Source organism: Callospermophilus lateralis, chromosome 8 (genome assembly GCF_048772815.1).
Source record: "Callospermophilus lateralis isolate mCalLat2 chromosome 8, mCalLat2.hap1, whole genome shotgun sequence".
NCBI classification, from domain to species: Eukaryota; Metazoa; Chordata; class Mammalia; order Rodentia; family Sciuridae; genus Callospermophilus; species Callospermophilus lateralis.
The window spans coordinates 52,084,660-52,093,118 of NC_135312.1; positions in this window are offsets into that span (position 1 = coordinate 52,084,660).

Consider the following 8,459-nt stretch of genomic DNA (forward strand, 5'->3'; position numbering starts at 1 on the left):
CTTTGCAGGGACTTCCCTCAGGATGTGCTACTTCACCTTAGGTCCAGAGCAATGGACTTAGCCATCAATGGACTGAGACCTCTGAAAACTTAAGCCCCAAATAAACTTTTTCTCCTCTAAGTTGTTCTTAGGTATTTTGGTCTCAGTGATGAAAAAGTTGACTAAAATAATTACTCCTCTCAATATTGTACAACCAAACCTCAACACAAACATGGGTGATGACAAGCTATGTTCAAATCACAGGACTCCCCTACTGAAAATATGATTTCAGTGATGCAGATACTTGAATCAAGTTTACCTTACTATTTTTAAGAATATTTGTTAATATTTTTTTAACAGTAGTGTAAAACATTCTAATCTAATCTACTGTTAATGTTTTTTTTATATGTTCTCGGAAGCAGACAATACATAGGAACTGGGGCAGGAGTTGTGGCTCAGTTTGGAGCACTTCCCTGACATGTGTGAAGCACTGGGTTCGATCTTCAGCATCACATAAAAATAAATAAATAAAATAAAGTCATTATGTCCATATACAACTAAAACAATTAAAAAAATAAAATACCTAGAAACTTAACTCACCTTTCAATTTTGCTCACCTCTGTATTCCTATATAGCTTATCTTAAAATTTGTTGAACTTTTCCAATCACCATCCCTTAAATCACTCCTTCAGTAAGGTTAAGATTTTTATGATTATGGTGCTATTGTTTAGAATTTCAATGAAACTGTTTCAAGAGTCCTGTTTAGAATCTAGGAGTATACATGTATAACTACACATTTAAATTATCATATTTCTTAGGTTATTATTTCTATGTGGCAACTTTTGCCCTGATATCCAGTTGATACTTTGGTAGAATGTGCTATATGTAACTGGGTGTGAGTGATCTTTATTCTCACCTTTCTGTGTCCCACAGGGAGCACTTATACCACAATCAAAGAGGTTCAGCCAGCATTTCTCCAGTGTACATCTGGTCAACCTTTTGATCAAATCTCTTCACCTTTTAGAAAGCTCCTGGTAAAGACATGTTTTCTTGGGATTCTTTGAAAATTATTCTTATTTGAGATCATCAATACATATCAATTGCTAAATTATTATCTAACATAACAGCAATCCCATATCGTTCAATTTAATCTGTGTTGTGTGTTAGTCAACTTTGCATTGTTATTCTAATAAAATTCTTGAGATAATGAATTGATAAGGAAGTAAAAATTATTTTAGCTCACAGTTTGGGACAGTTCACATTTCTGTTGGCACCATTGCTTTGGGCTGATTTTGAGGGGGTACATCACGGTAGGAAAGTATGGCAGAGAAACTGGCTAGGAATTTAAAAAGAGACATAGAGGAAGAGAAGGGGCTTAGATTCCAATATTCCTTTCAAGGGCATATGCCAAATGAACTAACTTTCTTCAACTGGGCCTGACAATCTAAAAACTCTGTCACCTCCCAGTGGTGCCTTGAACCAGGGACCAATCCTTTGGGACACATTCAATACTCAAACTATAAACTCTTCTCCCCACAAAAGGAAGAAGATGTGGAGGAGACAAAGTTTCACTACTTGTGTTTTTAAAACCATATACTTGCTTTTCTTTTCTTCATTGCATTTTATATGCATGATTTGTTCTTTTCTCACTGTATAATAATGAGCAACTTTTGAACATAAAATGTAGATTTTCTAATATAGAGAACTTATATTTAAAACAATTTTTAGAGAAGAGATAAACAAGCTAAAAAATTTCTAAATATTGACCTTGTAGACTGTACATTGTCCAGAGCATTCTTCAATAGTATAATTATTTTCTGTAGGGAGACCATTGTGTTATTTCTGTGACTCTCATGGGGCATCAAGGTATTCTGTGTGATTCCAGTAAACTATAGCAGTATTAACTTATGTTCAATCTTTGTCTCACAGGTTTGTGGTCCAAAGCTATCCATGCAGTAGATGATATTACACAAAAAGGTAGAGTAATACAACCTCAGTTGGTGAAGTAATTACAAACATGTATTTGTCCTCATTCTGTTATATCCTTATGAAAATAGTACAAGCTCAATTTGAGAAAATTCAGAAAATTGTGGAAAAGTATGAAAAATGAAATAAGATTGACTTTCTATTCTTTCATCTAATCTATTATATTTCTTCTTTTCCCTCAGTTTCTAGCTAAACTCATAGTGAGGCTGACTTAGGTAAGCTATACCTTCTTGAATAAAATCTTTTGTAATGAAGCTTTATGCAGATAAAGGTTTTAAGTAATTCAGCAAGATAAGATAATCACATTATATCCAGTATTCATTTTATACATAACTGCAAAAGAAGGTATTCTGTACACCTTGATCATTTTTTACTATATTATTATGAATATCTCATTAAACCAATGACTATATTTATTTTTAAGATTATTGATGAATATTGACACATATCTCTTCTTTAATGTATTCTGAAGTTATCTAAGAATCTAACAGAAAAACAAGATATTTGGGGGAATAATTTCTTTTTACAAAATTTAGAAGAAAAGCTCACAACTGTTGATGCCAATTCAAATGTTTCTATGAATTAATAACAATAGCTGGTAATACTTATTATTGATATTGCATTATTCTTGATCTTATTCCTTATCTTCATTTTCTTCCTACTCTCTACCCACATCCCCCCCCACACACACACACAAACTGCCACTGCCACTTTCTCTTTAAGTGAACAACAAAATCCTTCAACAATAGAACTGGAAGCGGGTCTCATTGGCCCATGCCTAGAAGGTCTCAATTTCAAAGTCAGCCTCAATAATGGTGAACCTAAGCAACTCCGTGAGAATTTGTCTCTAAGTAAAATACAAAAAAGTAGGCCTGGGGATGTGTCTCAGTGGTTTAGTGCTCCTGATTTCAATCCCTGGCATCCCCCCCAAAAAGAATAGAATTAGATTATACAGAATTTACACAAGTCTTAGTTCAGGTCTTGTATCTAGTAAAAGGTGACAATAGTTTAAATTAGTTCCATTCCAGATAATATTGGGTTTATTCTAAACAATATCTCATTATTTATGTTGCTTTTATTAAGAATGGAGACAAAGATAATCTTTTGAAGATTAAATAATAATACACATAGAACACTTGTTTTCTACATATGTCTTAAAGTGTGATATTGAATTGAAATACATTAGGAACTGTGTTCATTCATAAGGAATATTCTGCTTTATATTGACAGAATTACTTCATAATTATAAACTAAGAGGAATTTTTTAGGTACTGGTGGTAGGAATTATTAGATATTTATTATATATGCAACGTACATTTTCTGAGAATTCATTTTGTTTTTGAGATTCATGTTCCTCAAGGAAGCTTTACAGCCATGGGCTATATACTTGGTGGGAGGCACTAAACAAATTCATTTTGATAAGATAAATAATACTTTTATGCTCAGAAACATAAAAGCCTGGAATCTGAAGTGAAAATAGGTAAAATTCATGAATAAAAAGAAAATGAATGTTGAGTTTGGCAATATTGTGGGGGAACAGATATTTAGTTAAATAACTGGAAAACATCTTCTATATAAGCTAGGAAAGCAGACATTTTCCGTCTCCATATATCTTACATAATACTTGGAAAGATATGTAAAAAACCTTAATATTTATTATAGTATTTTAACATTTCTATTTGTACATTTGACTGTGAACACATTTATTTTTTTTTAAACCAATCTCTAAAGTATCTGTTCTCTAGCACTGTATACAGGGTTTATCTATTGGAAAACAATTTCCTATTAAGGGAGGAGTTATATCTAATGTGGCTAGTGTAAATTAGGCAGTTAGTGTATTAATAATAACAAAAGTAGCACTAATGACAATGCTTAGTGTTACTTCTGGACTGCTAAGTACCAGACATATTATATCAGCATTGTGTTCCTCCTTTATTATACCCATTTTGGCACTCTTTTTATTACTTATTTACATGCCATCTTTCCAAGTATTATGTAAGCTATATGGGGGAAGAAAATGTCTGCTTTGTTCCTCTGCATATCCAGAACTGACCTGTGCTGCATACTCTTCACTTTATCAATATTCTTTGATTGAATGATTGATACTTATGTGTTGCATAAGGAAGAACGTAATTTAACTGACCCTATTCTCAAAGTATCTCAGGTATTGCTCTTTATTCTGTGTGGGAATGACATCTGGGATTTCTGCTCTGCTGGGTGGCAAAGGTCTCTGTGGGTGCTGATGCCAGTGATTCCTCTTGGGCACCTGGTAGTGATGAGTGGGCCAGTAGTTGGGAGACCTACACTGACACTGAGGCCTGGAGTCCTGCAGGGGCATGGTGGCCATGATTTCCTGCACAGGAGCAGGAATATTGCTCTCAGAGAAGCAGTATTCTCCCTACGTGAGTCCCAGGTCACAGAGCAACACAAAATATTTCCTCCTCTGGTCCACTCTCTTGGATCCATCTACCAAAATGAATTCTTCTGATGAAAATGGGCTGTCTTTCCCTTTTTGTGTCTGTCTTGTTCAATTTCTTTTATCACTGTTTCTGAGTTTATAGCTTAGAATCTATTACCTTTCTTGTTAAATATATTCCTAGCTAGTTATTTTTTTTCATAACTATGGTAAATTTGATTGACTCTTGATTTTTCAGGTTGTTTTTTATTGGTGTTTAGTAATACCATTCAATTTTGTATAATGATCTTATGGATTCAAAACACTGGTAGTTTGATTTTTAGTTTCCAATTTGGATGAACTTTATTACTTTCTGTGGTTAACGGTTTTGTGTTGGACTTCTAATATTATATTAAATAAGCATAGTAAAAGTGAACATGCTTCTCTGGCTCCCAAATTTAAAGGAAAAATTTTAACTTTATTCAATGTCATGCTATCTGTGTGTCTGCATATGTGGCTTTAATTTTGTTGTGGTGTATTTCTTCTACTTGTAACTTGCTGACAGGTTTTTAAAAAAATTATTGAATTTTATTGAATACCTTCAACTTACATTTGGGACTGTTGTCATCTTTTACATGTTATTAGCCATTTTTACTTGTGTGAATTGCCTATCCAATGTTTTGTGCATTTGTATACATGGTTGTTTATATTTTTGTTTGATGACTCTAATATTTCTCACTATTGGAACGAAGACTAAAATTTTGTTCATACATATGTTGCATGCTAGCTGCATGAAATCTAATTCAGATCATGATTTTACAATATTCTTAACAACTGACTGTATTAGCTGTATTTGTATTTAATATGAAAAAATTAGATGAGATGTTTGAAGAATTCTTTCAAAATTCTTTTTATAATTCTTCTTTTAAACATAAGTTTTCCAAGAAGGTAAAATACCTCTACAATGAATACTAGACAACATTGAAGAAAGAAATTGACCTCAAATGATGGAAAAGTTCCCCTTTTCATGGATAGGCAGTATTAATATTGTTACAATGGCCATATAACCAAAAGCAATATACAAATTCAATGCAGTCACCATGAAAATAACCATCACATTTTTCACAGAACTAGAAACAAACAAACAAAAAAAAACCCTAAAATTTATTTGGAAGAATAAAAGACTCAGAATAGACAAAGCAACTTAAACCCCAAAAGCCTTGTTAGCGGCATCATCACAATGTCTGACTTCAAATTATACCACAGAGGTATAGCAACATCAATTGCATAGTTATCAGCATAGAACAGACACATATATTATTGATAAAAAATAGAAAACACAGAAAACCCTACATATATACATTTGTCTGATCCTTGCCAAAGGTGTCAAATACATACATTGCAGAAATGATTGATTTCCTTTTTTTCACAAATGATGATGAGGGACTGGTTATCCATGTGTTGAAGAATGAAAGTAGTCCCCTATCTCTCACCCTATATAAAAATCAACCCAAAATGGATCAAATACCTAGGAATTAGACCAGAAACTATACAAGTCCTTTAAGAAAATGAAGGGTCAACACTCTAGCACATAGGCAAAAGCAACAACTTTCTTAATAGAGCCTCTAAAGGTCAGGAAATAATGCCAAGAGTTAATAAATGGGAATGCACCATATTAATTACATTCTGCACACACATGCACACACACACAAACCATTAGAATTGTGAAGCAGGAACCTACAGAATTGGTGAAAATCTTTGCTAGCTATATTCTGACAGAAGATTCATTTCTAGAATATTAAAAGAATTTAAAAAATTTTTATGCCAAACAAACAACCAAATTATTAAATTGGGAAATAAATTGAACAAATAATTCCCAAAAGAAGAAATACAAATGGCCAACAAAAATATGAAAATATATATATATATATATGTGTGTGTGTGTGTGTGTGTGTGTGTGTGTAAAAATCTTTAAACTTCATGGAAATTTAAATCAAAAGAAAACTGAGATTTCATCTCATAATTGTCAGAATAGTAGTTGCCAAGAATAAGAATAATAAATGCTAAAGAGAACAATTTTATACTCTTTGTGGTATTGTAAACTAGTACTACCAATACAGATATCCAATATGGCGGTTCTTCAAAAGGCTAGGTACACAACCATCATATGACCCAGTTATAACTTAACACTTTCCAGTATTAAGTTAAAGTCATCTTATTACAGTGAAATTGCATATCCATGTTTATAGCAGCACATTTCACAATAGCCAAACTAAGGTGTCTGTCAAGGGATGAATGCATAAAGCAAATGTGATGTATATATTTATATGAGTTTTATTCAGACACAAAGAAAAATAAAATTATGTCATTTGCACAAGAATGAGTGGAACTTAGGCCATTATGCTGAACACAATAGGTCAAAATCACAAGGTCAAGGATTTCGAGCTAGAGGGGAATAGGAAAGATAAAGGCAAATCTCATGAAAATCACTGCATGATCAGGTGATGAAAGGGACCAAAGTGTGGGATATGGGGAGGGAGAGAAAAGTTCTGGGGAGTGTTATTGGAGAAAATTATACTGTCATACTGTGTATTTGTGCACATGTACAAATATGTCACATTAAATCCTATCATTTGTACAATTATAATGCACCAAAAAGAAGTAGGAAATATATAAAAAATATGTTTTTATATTTAAATTTAGTTAATAACTTAAGACAGAGAATGTTTCTTGTCAGGCTTGCATTGTGGTCTTCTTACCAAAAAAGATAATTAACTGTTGTACTTTGGATGTGTCCTGCAAAGGCTCATGTGTGAGAAAATGTGTGATGGTTCAGAGGGGAAATGATTAGGCTATGAATGCCTTAAGCCAATCAGTAAATTAATGACCTAATGGGATTAACTGAGTGGTAAGTAGAAGCAGGTGGATATGGCTTTGGAGGCAGGTCATTGGGGACATGGCTTTGGTGTATATATTTGTTTTGTGATAATCATGTGAGCTGCTTCTCTCTACCACACTCTCCTGAGATGATGTTCTGCCTTACCTCCAGCTTCTATCAACTAAAACCACTGAAACTGTGGGCCCTCAAATAAAATTTTTCTCTTCTACAATCTTCTTGTTGAAAATGCTTACTAAGGACTAACTATTCCTCAATTTGAACGATTTCAATCATGAAAATTTTCTGTGATGTTGAACTACTTGAGGATTGATTTACCCATTTTACAACAATTTATATAATTTTTATATTGCTTTCAGTGTTAAAGATTATTATAATAGACAACATGCTGAGTTCTGAAGGAAAAGTGTGATGATTTTTTTTTTCAGTCATTTCAAATGATTTAGATCCCATACTAGTATTATGGGTATGAGGAGACAATCAGCTACTGAAGAAAGAGAAAAATTAGACAAACTCTTCCTAATTACAGGTTATAGAACAGTAACACAATTGCTAACTCTCTACAAAATCTCATTACATTTCACAACATAACTGTAACAAATAGGTAACATTGTGTTCTGTTTGTGGAGAGAGCAAAATTCAGCATTTTTTTTTTCTGTGCTTGTTCTATATTACCACAACATAAAACTGAGACCTAGTATCTACTTCTAAATTATGATTATGAGAGTGGGCAACTGGGTGAATTCATTTGAAGGATTAAGAGGAAATAATAATGAGCTAATGACACTAAATATTTTCTTCCATAGCTTAACTGTAGAAAGCAGATAGGAATCATTATGTTTCTAATGCCAGAGACATTCTACTGCGAAGTGACTTAGCTGAGGCTGGGTTTATACTAAAAGACAGCAGCAACATGGCATCTCAGATCCAAAGGGAACTGTTAGACTTTTTACAGGATTGTAATTATTGAGTGCTTTCTCCAAGAAAATTAAATGTACACAATTCTCCAAAATCAAGTTAAAGCAGACTGAGAATTTGAGAAATCATATTCATATTATGAGGAATTTTATAATCTCAAGAGGAAAAAAACTGCTTAAAAATGAATAAATAATCTGATTAAGGAGGGCTCAACATTGCACCTCGGACATTGCCACTATGGCAACTCAGAAGGAAATAAAAGAAGAAATAGGCTTCAATACAAGG